Raw genomic sequence first — 18,985 nt, 5'->3', positions numbered from 1 at the left:
TTTCTTATAGCGGAGAAAAAGTCAAAGAGCAAGCCAGTTTGGTGGGGCTATCAGGCAACTAAGCAGCCAGATAGTACGGTGAACTCGGATGTATAATATAACCCCTAGTCTATCTCAAGCTTTCCGCTCTATTCAAAGTTCCATGGAACACATGAGCACAGCACAGCCTCAAATAAATCTCTCTGTTCCTCCTCTAAACCTGTGTTTCTTCTGCAGTCTTTTAATACAAACTGTGTTTTAGCTGGATGTAGTTGAGCACATCTGTAATCCCAGTATGGGTTGGGGGTTCTGACACAGGAGGATTGAGAGTTCAAGGCCAGCCTGGGTTACTCAGCAAGACCTGGTCTTGCAACATAAAACAAAGTTAAAAAATTCACTCAAACATTTCTTGCATATTTCTCCCCACTTTGCACACCTTTAATATTTGCAGTGGAGTTTTGCTAGCCTTGGACACTCCTCCTGCCTCAAATTCCCCAGGGCCAGGATTAGAACTCTGTGCCCCCCCATTACCCCACTCTCCTTGCTCCCCCACCATGTAAAACAGGCAACAGGGCCTGACATTCCTGAGCACACAGGACAGTGGCAAGGGTCAGGTGCATTTGTGTGAAAGGCACTGCATCGTATGAGGTGGGACAAGGAGTAAGACTAAGTAACCCGACCAGGTCACAAGGCACCAACCACACCTTCAGGTGGAAGCAAGCTTCCCTATGACCCAGTGCCTGCCTGCTATTCTTTATGGTGGAGGTGCAGATTGGGAAAGGCAGAAGCAAAAGGAGAGGCCAGTTTGGAGGTCACAGAGCCAAGCCTGCTCTGGCTGAGGGTAGGCAGGCTGTTTTGAAATATCTGTGAGGCTGTCAGGAGTCATGCTGAGCAGCAGAGCCGGGTTCTGTGGGAAGTGTCCCTGCTGTGCCTCAGGAGAGCAGGCTGTGAGGTAAATCAGGAATGCAACTCAGCGCCTCCCTGCAAGCTACCCCATGGTGAGAAAGGGTGTGGGGAGGGTGAAGGAAGGCTGAGCAGAAGGTGATGGCATATATCTGGACACCCCATTACTACCGCCATCTTGTGCCGCCCACGCTGAAGGTATACATGGCACAAGAAACACCAAAGTACCTCAGAGGGCTCTATGGGCAGGGACCCTCTTGTCTTTGCTACTCAGGAGGGCAAACAGGACCACCCCAGTGCCCAAAGCAATGAGAGAGCTGGACTGGAGGTTATCCACTGCCCAAGGAATGGCGTCTTCAACTCAGCTCCCAAGGAGTTGAATCCCAAGCCCAACCCAAGGGCTGTTAAGTAGTGGCCTCAGGAGACTAGGCAGAAAGGGGTCTTCTAGGAAGAGGGGACAGCAGACCCAGAAGCACAGAGGCCAGGTGCTGAGGAGGTTGAATGAAGCTGCAGAGGGGGGTGAACCCCATGGGCTTTGGGGTACACGCAGTGGGATGGGAAAAAGAGTATTTACCATGTATTTGGGAAGAACTGGCTGCGTGTGTCCCCAGTAGGAGAGGAAGAAAGGAGAGAAAGATGGTTGAGCTTATTCCATTGTTGCAAAGTAAAGATCACAAAGGAACACAGTAAGAGCAGGCGGAATGGCCGTGCTGGTGGTGGAGGTGAGGTCCAGTTGGTGCTGTGGGAGACCCAGGTGGCATCTGACTCCATCCAGGTTCCCATCCTCACTCTTCCCTGAGGGTCCGGTACGTCTGAAGATGACTGTCCTGGGTACACTGGGTTGGGAGCACCTTGGAGACCAGAACCCAAGTCTTACTCATCGTCCCCTGGAGGCATGCTTGCATTTCCACAGGCTTGCTGTTAGAGAGCAAGTGAGCACATCACCATCTTGTGGGTTGAATTTCATGTCCTGTGCTTGGTTGATGATGCCTCCAGGGCACGCTTGTGGGAAATGTGATGAGTGAGCCTAACAACAAACACGGTTCAAATCCTGGTCATGCTCTTTGCCAACTGTGTGCCATTGAGCATTTTACCAGCCTGACTCTAAATCTCTACTAAGATAGGAACTGCTGGCCACCTGTATGTCTAACTAAAACTGAAAATAAATAGAAATGCAAAGTCTTGGTTACAGCATAGCCATGTGCGTGAGCAAGTAGAGATTGAAGATTTCCACCATTGCAGGAAGCTTTGTTGCTCAGCACCGTGCAGTTGTAGACTTACCCAACCCTCAGGGTAGATGAGGGCCCTGTGAGCCGCTGGGCGCTGCTGCTGGCACATGAAAACTTTCAGCTGATGCTGGCTATCATAGCTCTGGATGGATGTGAAGCAATTCTGTACTCTCTGGAACCACTGTGGTCGTGTGGTTCACAAGTCCCCGAGAAGAATCAGGACCAAAGGGGCCTGACCGTGCAACAGAGAGACTGTCTCTGACCTTTGCAAGAGTTGAATCTGGTGCTGATGTGACAGGTGGGGAGGGCCTCAGAGGCATGCAGAGGGAGACATCTTGGGGACTTTCCAAACACTGATCTCAGGACACCTGCAGGAAAAGGTCCTCACTGTGATGGCATTTGCTCGTGGTGACACAGAAGCTGTTTCAGATCTGGGTTCTGGCTGCAGCAGACAGTCTGGGAACCCGGGTGGGTGGGAACTAGCAAGCTCTCACTTGGAACTCCTCTGATCAAAATGTGGGAAACTCTATGGCCTGGCAGTTTCCCCCGGAGAGCATGCTGCTACTCCGAATGCTTTTTCTCCTCTCCTGTACTCTGTGTTTCAGGGGCTAGCCGAGCAGGATTCATCTGTGACCTGGGGTTTGTAGAAAGCCTAATGACAACTGATCAGGGATGGGGCAGGCACCCACAGCTGGGAATTGTGGAGGCTGAGCTGCAGCCCTAGGGGTGCTGTGGTTAAGCCCTCTTCCTTCGCAGGAGCATCACCGATTCCTTCTTCTCTATGGCTTCGCTGCCCTATCCTATCTTGTGCCGGGCAACTCACCTGGGCTAAGGGAAGAGATTTTTCCATTAAGGACTTCCCTTAAACACCACTCCACCAACAGCATTAGCTGGGCATGGGCTTATTCTTGAAGGGGTTTCTTTGGCCTTTCCCAGGGAAACACAGAACATTCCCTTGGGTTTGGAGAAAGAGTTTGAGAGGGAACTACAAGTAACAGGAAAAAACCATGCAGGGTGGACCTTGGGAGTGGGGTCAGGAACTGTCACTGCTCCTTTGAAGGGTTTTGAAGAGTCATGTCTCTCTGAACTTCCGAACAATTTGCTTGACCAGTTCATCTCCATGGGTGTTTCCAGTTTTGGATTCGTGTGTGTGTGTGTGTGTGTGTGTGTGTGTGTGTGTGTGTGGTGGCAAGCGGCTGGTGGGTCTCCAGTTGAAAGCTGCTCAGAGACAAGCCACATGTTATTGTAGTCCTTCTGCACAGCAGCCCTCCCCTCCCCACTGCCTGCCTGTCCTCCTCCCTAGCAGGATGGATGAAGGCAGTGTGGAGAAACCCGAATAACTAATCAGAGTCCTCATTAACCCCCTGCTGGGATGCTCAAACATTCACTTTGCTGTTTGTGAAGCAGAAAAAAAATCCTCTCCCTGCATTAAAATTGATGCATTATTAATCCCTGTGCTCCTGACCTGGTGGGCTGCCTCACCATCCTGCGGGGGCGGGCAGCCTGCAGTACCTACCTAGGGCACTGGATTCTCTGTTAAGTATTGGCCCAGTGCAGAAAAGCCTTCTTGTACACGGTTCAGCTAGGCATCAGTCAGGTGAGAGTCGTTTTGTTTTTAATCCTGCTGGAACGTGATGGAGCTTTTCTGCTCAATCCAACAGCTGCCAGGCTTCCCTGGTGTTGGGCTGAGACAATGTAAGTCTAGGTGAACACAGAGGCTATAGCTGTGTCTCTCTCCAGACATGAGAGACCGAGCTAACTGGCTCCCCGCTTCCCGGGAGCCAGCTGCTTCTCAGTCCCCATGAGGGCTGAGTTTAGAAGGTCTTAGTGTTGGGCCCAAAACGATACTTTTTCTGCACAGCTGGAGAAGCTGTGCCCTGTGGCTTCCTGGTGCTACACCTTACCCAGAGCTTAGAGCTCTGTCTCCATACCTTTGGAAGGGGTTCTCACATTAATCTTTGAGCAAGATCATGAGTCTGCGGTCTTTCTCACTTAAAAAAAAAAAAAAAACAAGCCATAACTAGAGTTGTAGAAGATGGAAGGCACAGTATCTGTCCTCAAGGAACTCCATTTGGGGCGGGAGCAAGATGTAAAAGAATACACTAGTTCAGAAATGAGCCAGTCAAGAAGGGAACAGAAGAAACAAGGAAAGAGACCTCTTTTTTGTGGTAACAGAATACTGCATGTTGGATAGTGTGTGTGTGTGTATGTGTGTGTGTGTGTGGTGGTGGTATATGGTGTAAGTCAATGTTCTCTCACTGTTCTGAAGGATGAAATTCTGAAGCAAGGGTCTTCTTGGGATCATCATCATGAGACAGAAGGGCAAGAGAACATTTTCCTGTCAGAAAGAAATCAGCCAAATGTATTCATTTTTATCAGGAACCCATTTCAGAGGGGAACCCCCCCAAAATCCAAAACCCTCCACAATAAAACAAAAACAAAAAGCAAAACCTCCAGACTGTACCATGAATCCAGTTGTGAGATTAGAGCTCTCCTGCCCTAAGTACCTTACACATCCCACTCTGTAGTACTGAATGGTAGCAGCTGAATTTCACAAGAATTGTAGAGGGGAACTTTCAAACCATGGCAGAAGAAGAAAAGGGAAAAGGAAAAGGGAGAGGTGAGGGTGATCTAAAAGGGGAGGGCTTCTCATCTTCATCGATGCTATAGGAAGGCTGACAAGAGAATCAAGAGTAGCTGTGAACCCCTGTCCCAGCTGCTTGGTATCCGCTCACCCTGTTCATCCACGGTCCATTTGCCTTCAGCTAGGTCTGCCTGAACCTGTGACCTCACAGACAATCCCTGAACTTGTGTAAACTCCTCTTTTTGGCCTTCCGTGCACTAGGCTTTTAAAGACAGCTGTATAAGAAGATAAAACTGAAAGAAGAGGAAGAGGAGAAGCCTCTTTTTCTGTCCATCTGAAGAAAGGTCAGAGGTGGCTACTCTGCTCTTCTTTCATTAATGAAGTCTATCTTTCAACTCCATTTTCCCATTATCCTATACAGATAGGCTGTATAGCTGAGGGTGGCTTTGAACTTCTCATCCTCCCTCTTTCTCAAGTGCTGGGATGTGTGCCAGCAAGCCTGGTTTATAGAGTGCCAGAGACTGAATCCAGGTCTCCACGCATGCTGGGCAACAACTCTACCAACTGAACTGCATTCCAGCCCCTAATATTTTTAATATTAGCAGATGCTGGAGATTCTGGGTAGGTAAAAAAAAAAATTCCTGGGTCTCAGGCCATATAGAATTTCTAGCCTATTAGAGAAAAGAGGCCTCATACAACTAACTGAGTGTGTAATTACATACTTAAGCAAATGCTCCAACTCTATTAGGAAACACAACAAAGGGAAGGGGTCTTATGTGGTCTGAAGGGTGAGCTAGAGCTTCCTGAAGAAAGTGGGCCTTTGTCTGGGACGTAAAAACAAAGCAGATGAAGGAAGGGCACCTGCCAGGAAGATGCGAGAGCTTGTGCTAAGGCTCTGTGGTGGAAAGAAGCAGATCCTTTTAGAAGGACCAAAGATCATGGTACCTGAAGTGCAGAGAATGAGCTAGGTGAGGCTGGAGAGACAGACACGGACAGACTGTATCGACTTTCATGGGCATCATAGAGATGTGGGTGGTCAAGAGGTATGGGAAACCAGTAGCGTGCTTGAGACCTAGAAAGGATGGGGGTATAGCAGAATAAGATTTGCACTTCAAAAAGATGTCTCTAGCTGTTCAGCAGAGAACAGATGGGTGAGTGCCAAGAATGTTAAATGGGTCATCTGTCCCTTGCTATCTCCTGTCTCCTATTTTAGTGAGCAGAAGTCTATAGAATGTGCTGGAGTTTTATGAAGGAAGATGCATATCTAAATTCTCATCACCCATCATTCAGCCTCAGCTCAGAGCTCACAAAAATAAGCCGGAGTCCTTGAATTGGCTCTTTCCTAACATGGTGAGCAGCTCTTGTGAGGGCTTTGGCCATTATTAGCTAAGTACTTTGATGCCTATGGGGACCCTGAGAGCAGGACATGTGCCCCAGCCTCCAGGAGATGAGATGAGATGTTAGGAGGACAAGCTGCTGAGAGGAGGATTAGCAGGCATGGGGGAAGCTCATGGAAAGCTACAGGGGAGCCAGGCATTACCCAGGGTGTCCCAAGAACATGGCGATCTTTATTCTGGGTAAGTCATGTCTATCAACATAAACACTGGATGGCCACTTGCTGTAAACTCCTCTCTACTGAGTTAGTGGGTCCTACGTTTGCTCAAATTCCAGCCTGAGCCTATCCAAGAAAGTCATGCTAGCCTTGAGCCATCACTGTGTTCTTTTATTTCAACAAGTAATCACTCATTATATTTCCATACAAGTATACTCTAAGGGTCAAATTTTTCTGTCAAAAGCCAGATGGGTGGTACATATCTGTAATCCCAGTATATGAGAAAATAAGGTGAAAAAAATTACAGATCTGAGACCAGGCTGGGCTACAAAGAGAGGCTCTCTCTCAAAAGAAAGAAAAAAACTAAACTAAACCAACCAATCTCCTTACTTAAGCTTGCTTGCTGCTTTCAAGAAGCTAGGCTAGGTAACCCATTGTTTTCCTCCGAAGGCAGAAGGAAACAGGCACTAAGAGGTGGGCCCGAGTGACCTGCTTTGTCAGGAGTGATCTCAATGGAAGTCTGTGTAATTATAATCACGCTCTCTTTCATTCTGAAAAGTATTCCAGTGTGACAGGTGAATGATGTGGTCACTCCAACAATGCACATGGCTTTAAAGACGTGCAAGAGATTTTATTTCTTTTGCAGGAATTCAGGAGGCATCACAAAATAAGTACCATTTAAACAGACCTAGCCTGGGAACACAGGCTCGGGAGACTCAGGGAGCAGAGGCTATCTAGGAGGGGAAGAATGTATTTGAACCCTAACCTAGACCAGGGTCAGCAGACCTGCAAAGACTCAGTAATTGTTCCAGGGCTTCTCACTCTTGCAATTTCTCAGTTCTGTCTTTGTACAACTACTGGGCTCAGCTATGCCCTATAGCAGGAAGTAGTCATAGATAACAGTCAACAAATGGCTGTGGCCAGACTCAAAACTATGTCCACAAAACCGAGCTGTCTCTGGTTTGGCCTGTGAGTGTTTGTTTTGGTCTATATTAGTCTTGGTGGTTATTAACAGGAATATACATTTCCCAGTTCTAGAGGCTGGAGGTCCAGGATCATAATGTCTGCTGGTGCAGTGAAATACTGTAGCTATCTTGATAATGCTCACTTGATTAGAAGAGACAGGGAGTGTCTGTTAACTTTGTATATGGGTGTGATCCCATCCCTGAGGGTGGGCCCTTGTAACTCCTACAAGCCCCTGCCTTTTCATATCACCACAACGGGATGAGGTTTCACCATGAATTGTGCAGGGCACATTGAGACTGTAGCAGTGTAACCTGCCAGCTCTACCCCCTTGGTACCTGGAGGAAAGTCATAAGAAATAAGCCTGGAAGCTAGGCAGGAGCTGTATTACAAAAGGTTTCAAATGTGTTCGTGCTCAAGACGTGTCTTTTTAATAAGGGAATGGGAATGGATCATCATTGGAAGACTTAGGATGTGATACTGGTGTTCAGAAGACCCTGGAGGGAGGCTTCAAGCTGCCGAGGGAAAGGGGCTGACTGGTTTACGGCCGGAGCCCTCCTTGGTGACACTTGAAGCTGCTGGTGCTCATGTTCCTTTGTTTCCAAATTTCCCTCCTGTTCCCTAACCTCTAAGGGTGCAGAGCACCTGCTGTGACTGATGCTCACAGTGGATGCTTCGTGGCAGGGCGTTAAGAAGCATTAGCTATCTCCTCTCTCCTGTATGTTCCTCTCCAGAGTCATCATCTTTCTAGGGAACATTCCAGTAGATAAACATGGGATTTCCTCCACACTGCAGAAATCTCAGCTTCCCAAGTGTCTCAGACAGAAAAAAAAAAATGCCTGGAACCTCCTGTCTATGCCTTGAGGTCCTGTCTTAGGAAAGCATCCTAGGCGCTCCTCTCTCTCTCTCTCTCTCTCTCTCTCTCTCTCTCTCTCTCTCTCTCTCAAGCAGGACTTCAATCTCCCTGTGCTGGTGCCATTTGTGGCTGTGGCTCCTCTTGTTCCTCTCCAAGCAACGCTGTTGTATATGTTCATCCCTAGACTTGGACATAAAATTTAAGGAGACAGTCACAGCTCAGTAATCAAGTGAAATAATATTTTAACGCAATTGCTTTTAAAATGAAAAATAAAAATTAATGACATGAATGCACGGTGAGCAAACTACCAGAAGCTGACATATGTGTGTGTGTGTACATGTTTATAGAACACAATGCGGTATGTGGATACATGTATACATGCGGAGGGGGCAGTACTATGGATTTTCCTTGAGCCACAGTGAGAGTAGGCAAGATGTGGCCACTGTTGCTGGCCTTGCTCCATTCCTCTAGTTTTGGTGTCTCGAGAACTTTGTGCCTGAGGCAAGCTCTTCACCTACCTGCCCTTAGCCCATAGCCTGAGGAACCGCCAGAGGGACCTCTGCTTGGATGGAGAAGGAATGTGTTAAACTCTGCACAGAGAGAATTAGAAACTTCCTCTTATCCCAGCAGGGAAGGTTTCCCTTGTCTATTCTCCCCTCTATAGTCTTGCAGACATCTTGCCCCCGGGCCTGTTTCCCTGTAGATTCTTCCTTTTCTCCCTTTCAGCTGAATTTTATATTTCTTGGTCTCTCAGATTCTGGCCTATTTTCCCATTTTAAAGTTACTGGAAGGACTCCCCTCACCTCTTTTTTTTTTCTTTTCTTTCTGTTTTTTTTTTCCTTTTTAAAAATTAGCATGTGTTAATATTTGGTTTTGGGGGGTGCCAGTGATCAAAGCCAGAGCCTTATACATTCTAAGCAAGCACCCTACTTCCTCAGCCCTTGCTAGTATATAATTATACAAAATAGGGATTTGAGCCAGTTGAGTTCATAGGGTCAGAGCTATAATCTCAGCTCCTATGGATAAGAGGCTGAAGCATGAAGATTACAAATCCAAGGGCTGCCTGGGTTAGTTCAAAGCTAGCCTGGGCAACATAGTAAAAACAAGTTTCACTCCTCCTCCTCCTCCTCCTCCTCCTCCTTCTCCTCCGAGACAGGATCTTACTGTGTATCCCTAGCTGTCCTGGAATTTGCCATGTAGACCATAGCTGGCCTTGAACTCACAGAGGTCTGCCTGCCTCTGCCTACCAAGTGATGAAATTATAGGCACTCACCCATCACTCTAGGCTAAAGCATTTAAAGAAGCGAAAAGAGAGCTGAAGATAGAGTCCAGTGGCCAACGGTTTGCCTTAGCTTGTGTGAGACTCTGGGTTCAGTCCTAGTGGGGAAAACAACAGACAGGGTTTCCTCATGATGTTTTCATATGTGCAAATAGTGAACTCTGATCGTATTCACTAGTTGCATTTGACACTTTTTGGCATCTGTGACAAAACACTATGACCAAGGCCCAAGGCAATTTGTTGAGTTTATTTGTGCTTACAGATCCAGAGGGGCAGGAATCCACCACTGATGGAGGGCAAGGCAGCAGGACCAGAAAGCTAAGAGCTTAGTTCTTTAACCAGAGGACAAAGCAGAAAAAGACAATCTGCACCATCAACTGAAGACTGAGAATTAAATGTCTGAGACTATGGGGGCAATTCTTATTCAAACCACCACACCCACCCTTCCTCTCACTATACTGCCCTCCCCCTTGCTGACCTGCCCTCCCCCTTCCACACCATCTCACCAGGGCCTGCTGAGTCCTAACACTCACACTCTTTCCTCTACCTTCCTTTTGCCTGTGTTGTCATCTGACTTGGTATTTTATTTATAAACCTCATTTGTTGTCTTGTGATTGTACTCACCGCTCCCACTTCTCTCCCAACCAAGTACAAGCCTCACAAACACTGGGCTTTTATCACTTCACGTCACATCCTGAACTGTTTCTCAAACAAAGCAGGCACTCCGCAAACACCTGTTGAGTGAGTATTAGCTTAGTTCCTTTCTTTCCCCTCTAATAGCCAAAACAGGGTGTGACTTTTTCCCCAAAGGAAGGGCCATTTTTCCCCCAGGACCTCTATCCTAAACTGCACATGATTCAGTTATTATTCAACCAATATGGCCTATATAATAAGAAAAAAAAACATGTTAGGGCAAACTCTAGGGTTTTCATAGCATTGTGGTACTGTTTTAAATGGGGAGTGACTCCATGGAGCTTGAATCAATGCTGATTCTTTTTGTGACCTTAACGAAGACAATTAGGTCTCAGTTTTTGATTTCCCCGTCTGTTTACTGAAAGTATTGATTGGAGCACTACTACCCTTGCTTTTATTTCCAACTTACACAAAAAGCCTGTGGACGTGACCAGTCTTGCTTTGGAATGCATAGATGGTCTAGAGGATATGGAGTATGGAAAGTCTTACTAATGTGATGAGATCATGGTGGAAGTGACCATCACTTTTAACCTTATTGACATAAGGAGAAACCAGGGCCCAGAGCAGTGTAGTGCTAATACATTCTACTCTCGGTGGAGTTTCTAGCCTTTGCGTTTTCATGGGCTCATTCTACAAGAACAGGCATTCTGGGCTCTACTTGAATCCAAGTCAAAATTCTCCACGGTGGAAAGAGAATTCCTGGTTTTCAGGTCCTTGCACATCCAGCCCTTTGCAAGCATCTTGGAGAGGAAGGCGTTTTTAAGTGTATCACTTCTCCATCCCTTCTGTTACTGAGCGGCATCTGAAAGAGAGTTTTACGGACATTTCATTTCCCTTTCTTTTTATCTTTCCTCTGCTTTCCTCAGAGGTTCTAGTGAAGGCCTGAGTGAGGCTTGGGGTATAAATCTTCCTGAGTGGGCCTGTGCCTTGGGCAGCAGGTCATCTGGTTCGCACCAGCTCCCGTAAAGTATGATCACACAGGAGGGAACAGGGCCCTGAGTCAGGCAGGGCAAGGAGGCACAGAGAGATTAATCTCTTTGATGACATGATTCTGTGCATTCCTTAATGACTGAAATTTTCATGTGTAGGGAAAATTGCAGTTTTCCCCAGAGGGCATAGAATGAAAAGCTACTGCTTAGCAAGTGGGCATTCGTGTGCGTGGGCAGCAAGTGAGTGTGTGCGTGGGCAGCAAGTGGGCATGTGTGTAGGCTGTATATCCCCTTACTTTTTGTTGTGTGGCCATGAGTATGAACGCATCAGAATCTGTGTGTTTACGTTTGGGGAGAGAGAGAGAGAAATAGAGAAAAATCTCTCTCTCTCTCTCTCTCTCTCTCTCTCTCTCTCTCTCTCTCTCTCTCTCTCTGTGTGTGTGTGTGTGTGTGTGCTGTCCTTACCATTGACATTGTGACTATGTGTAGATCAATGTGTGTGTCTTTAAAAAATATACATTTCTTTTTTTCCTGCATAAATTATTTCATGTAAAGGCCATTCAGAGATCAGTTCCTGGCATCCCTTTTCAATAAAGCAATATTATCAGAGCTTGGTCCCAAAACTAGTCCCTAGAGAGGCTTTCCCTACATCCTTTGTCAAACGAAATGTCACGGACTCACCAAATGATGAGAAGAAAAATTCTTCTTGTTTATTTCCCAAGTGAGGTAGAAAGAAAGCTCTGCTTCATGACATCTTTTCCCTAGCTAGACGGGCAGGTGGACAGGTGAACAGAGAGACAGGTGGGCAGGTGAACAGAGGAGCAAGTTGGCAGGTGGACAAGGACATGTGTGCAGGTGCACAGAAGGGCAGGTGGACAGGTAGACATACAGGCAGGTGGGCAGGTGAATAAAGGTGCAGATGGGCAGAGGAGCATATGTGCAAGTGGGCAGGTGAATAGAGGGGCATGTGTGCAGTTGGGCAGGTAGACACAGACACAAGAGCAAGTGGGCAGGTGAACAGAGGTGCACGTATGCAGGTAAGCAGATGAACCAAGTGGCAGGTGGGCATATAGACAGAGGGGCAGGTGCACAGAGGGCATAAATGCAGGTGGGCAGGTGGACAAAGGGGCAGGTGGGCAAAGGGATATGTGTGCATGTGGGCAGGTGGACAGAGGGGTGTTTATGCAGGACAAAGGGGCAGGTGGGCAGGTGAACTAATGTGAACTCGTCCTCAGTCAAAAGCGCTCAATTTAGGGACATCAGGAAATACGGAGAATTGCAATGTCTTCAGCAATGAATGCTAATAACTAAATTGGTGAACTCTTCACTCAAATGTTCTAGTGGGGCATGTATGCAGGAGGGCAGGTAGGCTTCAATCTTATTTATAACATGAATAATTATAGTGTAAAATAGCAACTGAGTCTAAAAATATCCACATAAGTAACTTACAAGGACACATTGAGAGAGCTACCAAGTCAGATGCAGGCACTTATGATTGGCAAGAATTTCCATGAATTCAGATTATTACATGAGAAATGCATCTCTGGAGTTACATGTTCCTTTCCCTACTTAAACATGTTAACGGTGAAAAATACATAATCAGTACAGGAAAACCACTTCAAAAACTGAGATTTAGAAACCTAAATTGAGGAACAGCAGTAACAACAAAAACAGAGCAGTACAAACCCAGTTATTTTAGGTTATGTCATTTCTATACTAAAACAAAAATCGCCTGTGTGGTCAACATAACTGTAATACAGGGCAAATAGAGATAGATTGCAATCGTGAAGAGATGACTCTTGAAAGATGTTTTTTTTTAACTAAATGATGTCTAAGCATACCCTTACTCCCCACTAAACACAATGTGTTTATATGCAACACAGTACCATAACATCCTCAGACACACCCCATGAGTTAGGCACTGCTATTCCTGTTTCACAGGAATAGGAAAGTTTGTTACATTACAGTGGATCTTATTCAGGTTACACAAGGAAGAAGGCTGAGGCCTGGCATTGAATCCATGTTTGACTGGCATCACCTCTCTGTGCCAGATTTCTCACACTCAGGGAGGGCAGGAAGCATGTGAACTCGTCCTCAGTCAAAAGCGCTCAATTTAGGGACATCAGGAAATACGGAGAATTGCAATGTCTTCAGCAATGAATGCTAATAACTAAGTTGGTGAACTCTTCACTCAAATGTTCCAGCATTGATCTGAGTTAATATTTTCTACTAATGTCTCCTCTCCGTGTGACAAGAATGATAGTTCGCAAGACCCACACAGGCTCACATAGGCGTGCACAGAGGGAGTACAAGAAATAGAGACCCAGGTTCATGATGCTATCAAGAAGAGTTTATTTAACTTAAAGAGCTGAAAGTTAAAGGTCCATGATAGATAGATAGATAGATAGATAGATAGATAGATAGATAGATAGATAGATAGATAGATAGATAGGTGGATGGATGGATGGATGGATGGATGGATGGATGGATGGATGGATGGATAGATGGATGGGTGGGTGGGTGGGTGGATGGATGGATAGATAGATAGATGAGATCTTCAACTGTGGAGAGATTAGTCTGGAACTAGCCTTAGGGATTGGCAGGTGCTGGAGGCAGAAAGACAGGAAGCAGTGGGTTCTTTACCAGGAAACAGGGCATATAGGCTAGTGTGTGTGTACTAAATATTGGGTGTTGGCTAGTGACAGCTTCTCTCAGCTGGTACAAAGATTCAAGTCCAGAAGTACTGGGGCTTGAGTCAGAGGACATGGTCCACAGTGAGAATGAAGGACAAGAGCTTAAAATATCTAGTTTCATTTTCTTAGCCTTGGAAAGCTGCTGGGGTCTACCCAGAAGAGACATGGTGAACTGAATATGATACAGATTCTCAAAAAGCACGTCTGCTCCCAGATTACAGTCTGGGCTCTTGGAGGGCAGCCTCCTTGGTGTTGGTTTAGTCTAGGCTTTCCTTAGAGTGACAGCTCAGGTTTAATTGATGATCAAGAACCCTCAGAGACTAGATGGAAATGTAGTATTTTCAAGCCCAGCCTCTTGTCTATTGAAGACAACGAGGCCGATGATAAGGATAATAATGTAGCCAATGTTAGACTGGAGGAAGACTGTGATGTCTGACATCACAGGACACACTGGTGGCAGACCCAGAACCAGCTGCTGTACTTCCTTAGCTTGTTCACCCCACACAGGGAAGGAAGGAGGCCGGAGATTATTTCAGATGCCTGTTGGGGAATTGCAGCACAGACACCTTAGGCAAACTACATCATCACAGCTCCGCTGAAGTGGGCTGCACACTGAGTGTAGACTCTTTCAAGGTGTTTGGACCACTTGGACAAAGAACTCAGCTCCTTTTAGTACTCCCATAGACTCCAGGGTAGAGGAACTTTCCTAAGTAGAGGGGCTTTCACTTCGGGCCTCCGAACAGATTCCGGTGGCTGTCTATATTACTGTCCTGCTTACCTGTAAAACACCCAAGTGCAAAATCGGTAGAGGCATTTTCTGGGGAAGTTGCCCTCTTAGGCAGAGGAAGCCCAGCTAAGATGAACTTGGGCAGCAAGATGGGGCCCAACGTAACTAAGGAGCTTCAAGCTTCACTCCATTGTTTGGGGATGTAGTAGGGATGAAAGAGACTTTATCTTCAAATTGAAACTCTGGTTCCTTCCTTTTTCCCTAAACATCTGGATTTTTTAAATATCAGGTCACACAGGACTCAGTTTTCTGGGTGTCCCTTACTGTGCCTCCGTGACTCAGGCTGTTGGTTCAGCTCCAGCTCAGGGTCAGACAGTATTGTCCCAGACTGTCTGTTAGAGGAGGAAGACTTTGAATAGTGAAGAATAGCACGGTGGGGCTCTTTGCCCGGCGGAACAGGAACACGCCGGTTGCTGAGGTGGTGTTAGGACGGCAGCCACCCATCTTCAGCTTCTTTCTCCCTTCTATCCTGCGACTGTCTTTCATCTTCCTCCAAGCTTTCTGACATGAGAGCTGCCCTTCTTATGCTCAGAGGAGTCACTCTCAGTGACAGGAAGGAGATTACAGGCTATATTTCTGCCTCCGAGCTGTCTGTGGGCGGCCGGGAAACAAGTGGAGACAGCTGCTTGTCAGGTCTGGGAACGGAGAAATCTGTGTATGTTGTAGCCCCGAAGCAGTGTCCCCAGCAGGGCCATGCTGGTGTCACCTCTGATCATTCTTCCTTTCACTAATGTGCATTTTATTAATCCCAGAGTGGAGAGGGAGGCCGGTAGGCTTCTTTTGACTAATGCTGGTCTGAATCCCATCCAAGGAACCCCGGCCTCACCCAAGGGTGGGTGGGGATACATCTTGGGCTGAAATCAGAAGTCTGGGACCAAAGGGGACCTCAGGAGGGAGCTCTTCCGCGCACACACACACACACACACACACACACACACTCCCACTCTCCAGGGCCATGAAGAGCATGGTAAGAGACAGAGGCAGAGGGACATGGGAAACAGGCAGGGCATCTTGCCTTGTCTAGCTGTGGACCTAGCCCTGAACCTGACCTCTTCTCTCTGTGCTTGACAGAGGAGGGGATGGTGAAGCAGCAGCAAGGAGCATCACCAAACACATATGCCAGTTTATAGTACTTCCTATCCATTGGTCCTTCCTACTGGAATATGAAATCTTCAGTACAAGAAGAGAGAAAGAAAGGTGATACAGTAGGAAGGAATGAGAAGGGTGGAGGAGAAGAGGAAAAAAGAGGTTGGAGATTGATTGACTCTTCTTTGGGCTCAGGCCCAGGCATATAGTAGGTTCTTAACACACAGGTTAAATTGAACAATGCGCACCTTCACAGAAGAGGGGAGGGAGTGTCATAGCAGCACCTCACAACAGCTCTCCCATCTGCCGTATCAGTCTCAGAGACATGGAAAACTAGATGGGGCAGATGGTGTTGGCAAGACTTTAGACATGTCCACTCCTGCCTTCCCCTCTTAGGAAAAGAACCCCAAGTTAGCACTGCTAACTGCAAGTGTTCTCTTTGCATTCCTAATACACACAAGAACAAAGAGGTCCAAATAGGGAAATGTTAGAAGATCAGGAACAAGCACCCCAGTGTTTGCCTTTCCTAAGCCTCATTAGCCACATTTATAAAATGGGAACAGCTACTTGGCAAGGAAAAAGGTGTTTCTCATATGCTGCTTGTAGGACAGGAATAGGTATGACACTCCTGTTGGGATTCTGTGAATACATCTTCAGACTTGGCAATGCCACGTAAAATTTATCCCAAGAAAATAATCAGTTCTGGAGTACAAGTCAGCTAGCAAGAATGATTGATACTTGTTGGTTATAGCAAAACTGAAAATAATCTAAATAAAATAAAATTTGGCTGAATAATTATAGCATATTAATAAAATATAATGTCATATAGCTATTAAAATAATAGATTCCATTTGGGAGTTGTTGCACACACTTTTAATCCCAGCACTCAGGAAGCAGAGGCAAGCAGATCTCTGAGTTGGAGGCCAGCCTAGCCTACAGAGCATATTCCAGGGTAGTTAGAGCTACATAGAGAGAAATCCTGTCTCAAAAACAACAAAATTATGATGTTGATGACTGGTGATGATAAATTTTCTTACACAGAAGTATTGGCGCTATATTGTCAAATACTAAATAGTGCACATAATATAGTACGATTTTAAAAAACAAGAATTTTAGTTTAAATATCAAACATAGCCATTGTATTGTAGCATTACAATAACAACTTCACTCCTCTTGTTTATGTATTTTTCTATAAGTGTATGCATTTTGGTAAAGGTAATAAAATATTACTTCTCAGATTAGCTGTAAGAACTAAATAAGGGGACTGGAGCGATGGCTGAGCAGTTAAGAATGAGCACTAGCTGCTCTCCCAGAGGTTCTGGGTTCAATTCCCAGTAATCACATGGTGGCTCACAACCATCTGTAATGGGATCTGATGCCCTGTTCTGATGTGTCTGAAGAGAGCGACTGTGTACTCATAAACATAAAATAAACTAATTTTTAAGAAGAATTAAGGCATTTTCTATGGAGGTAATTTAGAGACTGAAAACTTTGAAGTGGTGCTTCTTGGCTATGAGAGGTTCACAGTTTAGAAAGAGATGACAGGAATGGGAAATGACCCCAGCATGAGAGGGTACAGCAAGCACTTCCAATCACGTAGAAACACAGAGGAAGAAAAACGACTTTTCACCAGCCAGCCACTGAAGAATGGAAAGGGTCGCCTCAGGTAGACATAGAACTTGGGAAGCTGTGGGGCACGTGAGGCACAGGAGAGCGGTCATGATGGAGTCCAGTGCAGTGGATCCCTGGGTATGCAGAGGAACGTGAATCTAAAAAGGACAGAGTCCCATGGCGTCACTAGACCTCTTCTGAGTGTCTCTGACGGCAAGATATCATTGGTTCTACTGGTGGTAGCTCAGCTGTAAGCCCAGGAAAGGCTGTGAATGCTCACTGTTCATAACAAGTCACTGGATGCCCTGGGGGCTGATTGTACCAGGAGGAACTATGACAGCTGCAGCCAGGGAGGATGGCCCTGTCTAGGCTGTTGGAATGGAAAGGAGAGAAGATGATCTTTATCTCTCTTGAGGAAGAAATGAGAAGAAACCATGACATGAAATTCTGTGTATCCTGGAGATGAGGAATCAGACATACCTCTGAGGTCTGCAGCCCTGGGGCTGGCTACAGAGTTAGTTCATGGACAAGATTACATGGAGGAGGGAGGAGGAGCAGGGAGAAGAAATGAGACAGGAGTCATTTGGTACCAACAGTGCTCCATTCTCCATCGGTGCTGATTTCTCTGGCCTGTCTGAATGGCTCTCCCTGTGCCCAGAGGGACCTGTAAATGTGTCTCAGAATTTATCTCTTCTTGAGAGGACTGTGTGGTATGAAGAAGTCAGGGAGGTTGTTTTAACCCAGAGGGTGTTTGTTAGTGGAGATGCCCGGGCTACCTGTTCTCCCTTGGAACATCTCTCAAGCGCATCTTATCCTAGCATACTCTGCCTTTTTCTCTTTAGCAACTGGGAATTCGAACCTCTGTGAGGATGCTGGATGCTGTCTGTCTGCCACCCTCACCTCCCCAACAATGTGCTGCACATGTACACACACACACACACACACACACACACACACACACACACACACACACACACACACGGAGGGAGAGAGGGGGGAGGGGAGAGGAAAGCCTTGTTGCTCAGACAGATGTCTAGTGTCTACTTCTCTGCCGCAGCCCCAGCCTGGGCTCCTTGTCTCCGCCCCTGCTGTCATGCCACTAGTTAATTACATTTGTTACTGAGGTGCAAATGTGTTTTTACTAAGTTGGTGCTGGGAAGGGGTTGCTGATGTTACAGGTGCATGTGCCTCAAGCACAGGGCTAGGGCTCTTGGCTAGAGGCCCTGCCCACTGCCGCCCTGAAAGTGCAGCCGAGAGAAGCCCCTGCTCCACCCTGGCTCCTAGCAGAGCCTCCTTGGAGTCAAATTAGCAGCTCATCCATATGAGAAGGGGATGCAATGACAGGGATGCATCTGTCAAGACAAAATAGCAAGGCTGACCACCAAGACTCTGCCTTGGACTTGGTTCATTTCAAATATTGCAGAAATTAATTCACAGAATTAATTCACTTGAACCTAAAAATAACTTTTAAAGGCAGGCAGCCAAGGCTCCTTTTAAGCGTTGGGTTCTGGTCTATTCCCTTACTGACTTTTCCTCCCCAGTGTCTGTTTGCCTTAAGCCCTCCTGTCTTAACCCAACTGTTGTCCCTTCAGACCCTAGCAGGAGCCCTCCAGTCACCACCTGGACCCCGCTCCTTCTTTCCCTGCGTTCCCATCTTCCAAGGTGTTGAATGACTCTCCCAATGCCCAAATTCACTCCTAGAGCCCGTTTCCACTGCTGAACAGAAAGCTGTAATCCACCTGAGGTCAGAAAAGCAGAAAGGCAAGTCCACCTGTGACAAAGTCTGGGGTCTACAAAGATTTGGGCAGAGCTCAGTAGCCATTCTGAGGAGAGAGAGTAAA

General features: G+C 46.6%; 1 protein-coding gene across 1 annotated transcript in view; it reads left to right on the top strand.

Annotated features, from left to right (window-relative positions):
• The window catches only part of PKNOX2 (PBX/knotted 1 homeobox 2), a 263,021-nt gene that overhangs the window by 149,252 nt on the left and 94,784 nt on the right, over positions 1–18,985 (top strand). The window lies entirely within an intron of this gene.

The sequence above is a fragment of the Micromys minutus genome, assembly GCF_963924665.1.
Source record: "Micromys minutus genome assembly, chromosome: 16".
Lineage (NCBI taxonomy): Eukaryota > Metazoa > Chordata > Mammalia > Rodentia > Muridae > Micromys > Micromys minutus.
This window is presented reverse-complemented; position numbering and strand designations above follow the sequence as displayed.